Source organism: Mastomys coucha, unplaced genomic scaffold (assembly GCF_008632895.1).
Source record: "Mastomys coucha isolate ucsf_1 unplaced genomic scaffold, UCSF_Mcou_1 pScaffold22, whole genome shotgun sequence".
Classification (NCBI taxonomy): Eukaryota; Metazoa; Chordata; class Mammalia; order Rodentia; family Muridae; genus Mastomys; species Mastomys coucha.
The window spans coordinates 164,930,388-164,941,418 of record NW_022196905.1 but is presented as its reverse complement, the minus strand read 5'-3'; the positions used below and the strand labels follow the sequence as shown (position 1 = coordinate 164,941,418).

The 11,031-nt window shown below is 41.5% G+C and overlaps 1 long non-coding RNA gene across 1 annotated transcript in view; it reads right to left on the bottom strand.

Moving 5' to 3' along the window:
* Positions 1-354: 354 nt before the first annotated feature.
* LOC116069030 overlaps positions 355-11,031 on the bottom strand; it is a 76,060-nt gene continuing 65,383 nt past the window's right edge. Inside the window, exons 2-3 of the long non-coding RNA XR_004109804.1 lie at positions 1,267-1,824; positions 355-400 (exon numbers count right to left, since the gene is read on the bottom strand). This is a non-coding gene — a long non-coding RNA (uncharacterized LOC116069030). The remainder of the gene's footprint in view (positions 401-1,266; positions 1,825-11,031) is intronic.

Sequence of the window (11,031 nt, the reverse complement as noted above, 5' to 3'; positions counted from 1 at the left end):
GTCTCGAATGGCTTTGTAGGGGTGGTGGCTTCAGGGGTGTGGATGGCCTCTGGCTTGGGCCTGGCTGTGGTACGTGTGGGGAGTACAGACAGCTCTGGGGGATACAATGCAAGGGCATAGGGCAAGGGACTTCCTTTGGCTTCCAAATTTCTCGGGTCCTGGTTGGTATTTTGAGGAAGACATCTTCTGACCCATTATAATCGTACAGTTCTCTTCAGACAGGCTGTGAGCCAGAGTAGTTCAGAGAGCAATTAAGAATGGATTTAGAGCCAGGCAGTGGTGGCTCACGCCTTTAATTCCAGCACTTGGGAAGCAGGGGCAGGTGGATTTCTGAGTTCGAGGCCAGCCTGGTCTACAGAGTGAGTTCCAGGACAGCCAGGGCTACACAGAGAAACCCTGTCTTGAAAAACCAAAAAAAAAAAAAAGAAGAAAAAAAAGAAAAGAAAGGATTTAGGCAATCATCTATAACTCCAGTTCAGACTTTTCTGATGCTCTCTTCCAGCTTCTGCAGGCATTGCATGTACAAGGAACACATACACACACACACACACACACACACACATACATACACATGCACGCACACACGATGACTGTAAACACTCAGCTAACTAGTGTCCCTTTGAAGGGACCAAATGAAGTAGCATTCAATTTCATAGGATGTCAATGCTACAATCTCCTGAATATCTCCTTTATTATTTTTTAAATCATACCCTCTACTGGGGTAAGCTTATTTGTTTGTAACTCATTTTCTCCTTTTAGAAAACATTAATCACACACACAAGGAGAAGAAAGGGGGATGAGCAACCCCTTCGTCCATCTTTGTCCACTCTCCTTGTGAAGATATTTTAGGTGCCTTTTAGTGCTGTATAAACCCCAATGTTAGGATGTCTGCAGAGAGCCACCATAAGCCATATGAGGCTTTCTACAGCCCCACTGTCTGAAGGCATCTTGGTTGCGTTAAAACTTGTCTGCCTTAGTTACTCACAGTCACACAAGCTGCTGCCCAGAGACCTAGAGTCACAGCTCTGTTTCCTGCAAAGCTAATTGGGCAACTCGGGGAAGTAATCAGGCTTCCATTGTGCCTCTCAGAAGCAAGCAAGCCAGAACAAATGCATGCCTCGACCAGTCTGATGGGCGGCGCGCCCTCAGCTGGTTCATAGTTCTGACTGATTGCTTTGTGTTCCTGAACTCCTTGCTCCAGCATGCTAGGAGGGCTAGCCCCTCCCAAATCAATCAGATCACTGGTGCCAGGTGAGGTCACCTTACCTGGCATCCTAGAGTCTGTGCCCCAGTGGAAAGGGAGATGAAATCACTGTCTCCAAATCCAGAGTGAGTACCCCTGAGAAAGGTTGTGGGGTTGTCATGCAGAGAGATGCCACCTTGGGAGTCTATGCCAGGAGCAGCATGCATGCTAGTACTGGTTGTGTGTGCTCACTCCCTACGGCCCAAGCACAGCAGGATGTAGCCTTCTGGAACCTTCCTTAGCTTTCCTTTCCTTGTTAGCCCCTTTGTCTCGTTACATGGTAGCAAACATCCAGGTTGCATGGCTGCTAGCTCTCCTGTGCAAGGCATAGTGATTATGCCACGCTGCCTGCCCTCCTTTTCTTCTGGGAAGGCCCTATCACACAATTGGGTCTCTTCTTATAAGTCTGTCCATCGATGCCCCATGGCATCGTTTAGGTATCCTGAATAATTTCTCTGAGACCTGTGAGTTTGATAGCAGGGTCTGATAGCTTCCTTGAGTCAAGGAACACAGAAGGTCAGGCTGCAGAAGGACGAGTCAGAGCTGCGAGAAGAAGTCTTTCAGAGTGTGTGTTCCACAGACTGTAAGAAAAGAAAAGAAAATCTTGTGTTTATATTTGGCCCCAAATATTTAAGAGGACAGGCCTTGTTCTTCTTAGCTGTGGGTGGGCATCACAATGTTGAATTGAGCCCAGCTCATGACATGTGACACCTGGGCACCATTTCCTCATCAAGAAAAAGATAATTACTGAAAATAAATACTGAAAAATATAAATAGCATCTTATATTTAACTTTGACCTTTGAAGTTAAATTCATATTTAATATTAAAGTATATGGATGATATAAAATCTTTAAACCTTATCTTTTAGACACTTTAAACAATTTACTTAGCACCTTATGAGTTGTGAATGTGAAGGAGAACATGGGAATATATGAGAAGATTTGGAGGGAGGAAAGAGAAAGGAAAAGTGATGTAGGTAGGGGCTTCAAAATAAGAGAAAAAAATTAAAGAGACAGTACTGCACAACACCTCCTTAATAAAAGAAATCTGAGTCTCAGCTGCATACATGGGACAATATGCTAATATGCTGTTAAACTATAGGACTTTATAAGTTCCCAGGTAAACCTTATGGAAAACACAAGAGAGTCTTTGTACAGTACACAGATAAGCATGGAAGCCACTGTTGTTAATTGGCTAGGATGTATCAGCCAAAAGCTGTGGTTAATCTTGATGTTAATGTTCTATTCAGGGAGTCCGTGGCTCCTGAGTTTCAGGATGGAGGAGCTATTTTCTGAAGGAAACACTTCAACTCTACTTCTTTTGCAAACACTTGAGCCAAAATAATATAAATAACTTAATTAAAAGAAACTCAAATAAGGAAATAATTTTAGACATGTAAACCCCAACACATATAACCACAAGAAATAAAGACAATGTCGTTCTTTCAAATTTTTACTAATTCTGTAGAAACAGCTGGGAGTGAGTTGGACAAAATCCCAGAGAATTCAAAAGACTGATTATTATAAATATTCTCAAATAAATTAAATAACAAGATTATACCCTAAACAAAAATACAAAGCAGAGAATGAAGTATGAAGAAAAAAAAAAACAATTCAGCAAAGAAACAGAAATACTGAAGGAAAAAAACAATACTAAATGTCTGAAATAAAAACCATAGTGCATCAAGTAAAAAAATCTGTGGAAAGTCTTCAAGGTAAAGTAGTTCAAAGAAAGAGCAGAGGATGCGGGCCTGAAGACGGGTGAAAGGACTGATGTAAGTCAACAAGGACAAAGAACTTAAGACTAAGAATCCACGATGCAGCCAACTCTATGGAAAGAACAAATCTACAGGCCAGCCAGGGGCATAGTAAAATGAGAATAATCTTGTCCCTGAAGCTTGGAAACATTTTCAAAAGAACCATAACCCTAACTTCTAAGAGCTAGAAAAATAGATAATAAAAATAAGATATCTGGATATTAAAAGTATTTACACCACCAGAGAAGACTAGAAGAGAAGCACCCTTGTGCCATATTATACTCTAAACACTAAACATACAGACCAAAGTAAGGGCATTAAAGTCACATCGAAAGTCACACATAGGAGGCAGGCCCATCGGAACAGTGACAGCAGGTTTGCCAACGGAAGGAGCCTAGGGGGCTTGGAAAGACTTATCTCCAATTTTGAATGAACAACGGCGAACCCAGACTACTACACCCAGAAAATCTATGCTGTAAAAGAAGAACTAAAACCCTTCCTTTATAAGAATAAGCTAAAGGAATTTGTTACCATGAAGGCACCACAGCAAAACAAGAATTCTCTGGCTGAAGTGAAGAATAAGATTGAACCATGAGGCCACAGGAAAAATAATAACCCATAAGAGAACGATATTGATACAAAAGAGAGAGGACCCAACACTCCAAAGTCAACAGAGACTCCATATACAGCTTTCAATGATTACTCTGAATATTAATAGTCTCACTTTCCCAGTCAAAAAACACAGACTAGAAGGTGACTGAATTAAAAAGCAAGAGCCAGCTATGTGTTTTCTTGAAGAAATGTATCTCACCATAAAATACAGATATTACTTCAGGATGAAAGAAAGGAAAAAATATCATGGGTCTGGTAAATGTCGCCATTCTTATGCCTGACAAGACAGACATGAGAAGAGAGAGAAGGATGCTAATTTCACACTGATTAAGGAAACAATTCATCATGTTATACCCCAAACAGAGGGGTATCCAACTTCATAAAACAAATACTGCTAGATGTTGTTAAGGACTAGGTGAAATTTTAAGGCCTAGATGGAAAGTCAAGGCCTAGATGGAAAGTCAAGGCCTAGATGGAAAGTCAAGGCCTAGATGGAAAGTCAAGGCCTAGATGGAAAGTCAAGGCCTAGGTAACTGGCTAGCCTGCCATTAGAGGGAAACTTTCTCATGTGTTTCTGCTGTTACTAGGAAACTTTCTAATGCCAAGATTGATTATATAATCTGTAATATTGTGTGTCCTTGTGAACGAATCACAACAAAAGTCAGTAGAACTGTTTTGTGTAGTTACCACAATAAACTTGGACATAAACCAACCACATAACAGTACTTCCTACACCTGTGTATAAGCTTTTATGGCATAATCTACCCCTGGGATGGACCCCAACATAGGAGAAACACTCGTACCAATATAAGAAACTATTTAGAATAAAACTTCCATTTTTAATGGTGGTTGAATAAAGTTTAAGTTCCCAAGACCTCCCTAGGAACTGACATCCTATTTGGCAGAAAGACATGTACATGGGGAACTGACATCCTGGTTGGCAAATTAAGATATGAATGTTAGACAAGTCCCATCCTGATAGACAAGTTAGGACATGAATATTAGACAAGACAGGTCTCCTGGCACAGTTGAATACGCCAACCCATGGGAGCGGGATAAGTGTACAACAAAGACTTGTTCCTGAGGAAATCCTTATCTCTAAATCGTGATTAGAAAAATAACTTGTCACAGATGTTTATAGATCTCAGTCTTTAAAAGTACCGTAAGATCTTAACTAGGGGTCATGGTTCAGCTTCTGAACCTGAATCATGTCCCTGATCAATCAATCTTGTGGTGTGGTTTCAATAAACCATGCCTAGTTGACTGAGATCAGTGTCTGAGTGGTTTGTGCAGCAATTCCCAGACCCCACAAAAGATGTAAAATTACAGATTAACCTTGGTACAATAGCAGGAAATAGCTTAACTACTCCACTCTCAGTAATTGGCAATTCTTCCAAAAAGAAAGGAAAACAGAGAAATGGCTAATTAAGTTACATCATGGCAGAAGTGGACCCAATAGACATCTACAGATCTCTCCTTACAAACACTGCAGAATACACGCTCTTCTCCGAAGCCCATGGAACTTTCTCCAAAAAGAACATGTACTCAGGACTTTTATTAAGAAGCAATGTCTGGTTTTTCATAAGAATTTTCTGCATCTATTGGGGTGACTATGTGATTTTTTTTTGCCCTTGTATCCATTTATGTAATTCATATTATTTATCGATTTATAAATATTAAACCATCCCTCTATATTTGGAAGAAAGCCAACTTGGTTGTGATGGATAATCTATTTGTTTGGTATGTTGCTGAATTTAATATGCAAGTATGTTCTTGTCTGTGTCTGTGTTCATCAAGAAGATTGACCTACATTCTCTCTTTTTTTCCTTTTTTTCCATTGGTTTATATTCTCTTTTTCTTTCCTTTTTTTTTTGTTTTTTGTTTTTTGTTTTCCCATCTTTACTTACTTTGGATCTCAGGGTAATACTAGTTTTATAAAAGAGTTCAGTTCTGCTCTTTCTGTATGCTTTATGAAATAGTGTGGTGCTTTGAATAAGAAAAGTCCCCCCCACAGCCCTGGACATTTGAACACTTGGTTCCCAGTTTTAGAGGGGTGGGGCGGCAGGATCAGGAGACTTAGCCTCCCTGGAGGAGAGTAGGCCTCGAGAGTTAAGGTATTGCCCCATTTCCAGTTAGCTCTCTCTGCCTAATGCTTGCATTTGAAGGCATGAGCTCTCTCTCAGCTCCCTGCTCTTGCTGCTATGCCTATGGTTTGATGTATGTCTCCCACCATGATAAAGTCACATCTCTCTGGAACCATAGCCCCCCAGATCTCTTCTTTCTGTATGTAGGCTTGCTCATCGTGTCTTATTACAGCAACAGAAAGGTCTCGAACACCAAAGTTGGTATCAGATAGAGGGCTGTTGGTGTGAAGAACCTGGCCATGATGTTTGCTGTTGTTTTGGGGCTTAATTTTTAGAAGCGTGGAAGAGCTTGGAATTTTGGACTAGCTGCTGAATGCTCTAAGCAGATCTTAGTGAGCTGTCCCAGTACCAGCCTGAAAGATGGTGGTGCTGGGAGACATGCAGACAGCAGAGGCCTGGCTCAAAAGGTTTCAGAGGAAAGCAAAGACTTTAAGTACAATGGAGCAAGAGGCCATTCTTGTGGTATTTTGATAGAGTCTGGGCAGGTAGATGGAGCTGCTGCATTCAGAACTCACAGCACCTATGGTAAAATCTGCACAAGATAGAGACAGTCAACACTTCAGTATGGATGACCAATGAGTACATAAAACCCCACCCCCATCTGGGAAGATATGGGTAGAGTAAGGGGAGTCTTGCCTTCTTCAGGGGCATAGCCACTGGTAAGTTGTCCATGATCCTCTAGATAACCTTTCACCCATGTCTGTATAAACAACTTTAATTAAACTCAGTGGGTTATTGTTTCAAAATGTTAAAGTAACTGTTGGAAAGAAGGTGTTGCAGGAGGAGTGGACGGAAACTTATTAAAAGACAGTGGGGAATAAGTACAATCAAAATGTATTCATACTGTGTGAAGTTATCAAAGAATAAATAAAAATAGCTTTTAATAATTTATTTCTATTTCATGTCCATTGGTGTTTTGCCTACATGTAGGTCTGTGTGAGGGTGTGAGAACCTGGAGTTACAGACCATTGTGAGCTGCATGTGGGTGCTGGGGATTAAACCCAGGTCCTCTGGAAGAGTGACCAGTGCTTTTAACTGCTGAGTCAACTCTCCAGCCCAATTAAAATTTTCTCACAACAAAACTCTATGATATAAAATACTTTCAAAGAAGTACCGCATGGCCCTGAAGAAAGGCTATTTCAGATGCATCTGTAGACTCCGTTCCTAAAGCTTGCCACTGAAATCTCTAACACCTTTTCATTGTTGTTATTGTTATTTTGGTATTTTCCGGTATGGATGATGGATTCTTGTGTTTCATTTCTTCCTCCTTGCATGTTCAAATACATTTAACTTCAACAGTGTTCCTGGGGTCAAATAAGAGGAGCAGTGGGTGCAGGGTATATGAACCAGTCCGGAACCTACGGAAGAGAAGGAAGTGCTGTGTGGGACTCTTTGCAGTAAGAAAGGAAGCACTGACTTTTTCATGCTAGGGCTTTCAAAGCCGTATGGACATGGCGTGGTTTCCGTTAGATTAGGTACACTAATGCATATCTAGTGCTTACAGCTGTGAGACAGAGCAGCCTTCCAGATTCCGTTCCTGCAGCATCCTCTGACATTCTGAAGAAGGCTCCTGTGTCTGTTGGAAATCCGGAGCAAGAGATACACGGCTAGCTAAGCATGGATTTGCCTTTTTCTCCTTTTGAGTAAGAATGTGAGTGAGAGCAGGTTCACTTTTAGTTTCTAGGCTATTTCAGTGTAGCCATTGTTAGGAGACACCCACCTAAGCAGTGAGCATTAAATGTGAATTCAGCACACGGTTGTTTATTCATACTAAAAATATGAATAAAAAATAAATTACGAAATTCCCCAATAATCAGTAAAAATATTATTAAGAAGAGATGTAGGAACTGTGGCAGGAATGAACTGTTGCCAGTTGGACTCTGAAGGTAAAGTAACAATTTTTGGCCTATGGGGTACTTACTCCAAATATATCAAGACTCTTGCAATAAATGGGGGGGGACGCAGGATGGAAACGAACTAACCCTTCCTGTGTAGGCCTCACAGCTCTTCTCATCCATGAGTCCTAAGGCATGTATGTCCCATGAGAAGGTGTTCAACATAATGACCATTCTCAAGATACAAATTAACCTCACCTCAAAATTGTTGAAGTTGAGAAGCCTGACAAAGCTAAGAGTGGCCAAGAACAGAGAACAGTAAGAGCTCACATATTCTGCTGGGAGACTATGCTGGGATCTACTGAACAGGGGACCAGACATCCCACTTCTTGGTTCATACACAGGTGATGTCCTTAGTAATGCTGGCCAAGAGATATGTACAAGAATATCTATAACAGCATTATATGTAACATTTCCAAATGTATAGCAACAATGGAATAGAAAACTCTACTGTAGTAAACTCATTATTGTCATGATGGGCTGTGTCAGTGGATGTGTCTTTCTAGTGTCAAAATGTATTGAATCACAGTACATGACTACATGGTCAGACAGACAGACAGACAGACAGACAGACAGATTGCTAACACAGAGAACTTTATAAAACTTAGGATTTTGTTTTAATTTTTAATTTTAAAAAAAAAGGAGTAAAGCAGAAAAGCCTTATCTTGTGGATCCTATTTTTGTTTCTTCTGTTGTTAAAAATCTAATTCAGAACCAGGTGTGATGGTGCACCCCTTTAATCCCAGCACTCTGATGGCAGAGGCAGATGGATCTCTGTGAGTTTGAGACCAGCCTGGACTACAGAGTGAGTTCCAGGACAGCCAGAGCTACATAGTGAGATTTTGTCTTTAAAATAAATAAAACAATAAATGATTAAATAAATAGGCAAATTCAAATGATATATAATAGAGGCACAGTAAGAAGAGATGTTGGATGTTGCCTTTTAAATGTGAGATCTGCCAATTTTATCCATATATTATATATGGATTATATATATAATTTATATTATATTATAATTATATATGAAAAATATATTATATAATATTATAATATAATCATATAATAAATATATTATTGGAAAAAATGTTGACCATCCATTAACAGAAGGCAAAAGTTTGAGTGGATGTCTCTTAACGATCCTCTAACCAGTGTGTACCCGTTGCTTCCAGCTCTCAGGAATTAGCTCCTTCTATGTAATGGTTGAGTTAAAACAACTTAGTAAATGTCCCTTGGGAGGAGGAAGATCCCGTTACCTTTGACAACTGTTCCAGTGAGGTTCTCAGTCACTACAGTGGGGATCAGTTAATTAAATATTCAATGGGTTCCCACCAGTAGCATCGTGACATTGTGCTGGCCCAGAGCAGCACAATGAGACATGGGTTCTCACTCTAAAGAAGCTGAGAAGCTGAAAGAGTTGCGTTGAGTCCCTCCCTTTTAAAGATGATAAAGGGGGAGATGGTGACTCCATCCTGCCCACTCCAGTGCGAGAATCTGCAGCGTAGCACATCTGCATCAAATGGTAGGTGTTCAGACATTACCTGTGGCGTGAATTAATGTGGCACACATCTGAACACTCTCTCGGGGCTCATGAAGCATACTCTCCTAGATTTACAGATGAGAGTCGCTCCTGCCAGGTCTCCTCTCAGTTCATCCCCGTCTGTCATTCCTCGCTCCAAGTATGATAGTTAATCTTTGTGATCAGCTTGCAGGGTCTGGAGTTGATTAAGAGATAAGCCTTTGGGGATCACCTGAAAGAAATGTCCTGGTCCGTTTTTATTATGAGGTGTGCTTAGAGTTCATCGGAGATCCAGATAAACAAGGGAGTTGGCGCCGGCTTATCTTGGAATTCTAAGAGTTGAAAAGTTATAGGTAGTTTGCTGTATCACTGAGTTAGAAGAAGGGGGACAGTCTCAAGCCTCAAATTAGTCATTAGATAAGGCTTTGCATCCTAACCAATAGGATGAGGAATTTGAGGAGGCGGGAAATCCTAGCCTGCCAGGGTGGGGGTGGGGGGGAAGGCAGGAAGTTCTCATGATGGGAAAGACTTAAAAAAACCCTTGTTTTGCACCCAGTCTGCACACCAGCCGTCCTTGCCTCTTCTTTATGCTGATGTTCCTTCCTGCAGAATGGTATATTAAAGACCACTTCACTTTCACTGGTCTCTTGAATTTGTCATTAGGCAGCGAAGATCCTATTTCTCACATCTACATTAGCCTCCGAGAATGTCTGTGAGGAGTTTTATTGATTACAGTAGTAGAAGGGGGAAGACGCTCTAAATGCACGCGGCACCTTCTGCTGGCAGCCCAGATATGAAGACACCAAAGGGGGACAGCTTTTGCTTGCCGCATGCTTGCCTGCACACTTCAGCGATGAGTTCATTAACCCTGCTGCTCCTACGGAAGCAATCCTTTCCTGGTATCAGGACCCAGATGCTTTGGCCTTTCAGCATGGACTGAAGACCAGTGGCTCTCCAGCAATCCTCTGGGTCTTCAGTGCCAGGTTGGGGCTGCTGGGGCATCTACAAGGACTGCTGTGATTTCATCCTCTCCTGTCTGAAGACAGCCTTTGTTTACTGAATGTATCATGTAAGAATGTATCATGTAAGCCGGTATAATTAAATCTCATTTAAATAGGTGTTCATTCTATCAGCTGTGTTCCTCTAGAAAACCCTAATACACTAAGTCATTAACGTGTTGGAACGGTGGTGGCTTGGGTCAGGACAGACCACACACTAGGCCCAAACAGTTCCACGTGTAAGAGGTTTAATTGAGAGGGAGAGGGGGCAGTAGCAGAGAAAGAGAGGAGGGAGGAGAGAGAGAGAGAGAGAAACAGAGAGAGGAGGGAGGGAAAGAGAGAGAGAGAGGGAGAGAGAGGGAGAGAGAGAGAGAGAGAGGTCATTTTATCTCAAATTTTGGTCTTCCATCTTCTCTCCCTTCCATCCTTTCTTCCTTCCTCTCTCCTTTCCTTCCTCTCTTCCTTCCTTCCTCTTCTTCTTCCATCTTATCTCCTTTCCTTCTTCGCTCCCTTTCTTCCTCTATGTCTTCCATCCTCTCTCCCTTCCTTCCTCTCTGTCTTCCATCCTTTTTCCCTCCATCCTTTCTCTTTTCCTCCCTTCCTCCATTCTTTTCTGCCTTCCATCCCTCTTGCCTTCCTCCAAACCCAGGGACTCACACGTGCCAGCAAAGCATCCTAACACTAAGGTTCACTCTTGACTGTTCTCTCTACTTTTTTCCTCTTGCTTTCCCTCCCCTCCCCTCCCTTCCCTCCCCTCCCCTCCCCTCCTCTCCCCTTCTTTCTTTCTTCTTCCTTTTTTTGTGATCAACATTAATATTATATACTGTGTGTAATATTTACTTCCAACCTTTTAAATGTAAAAAAAA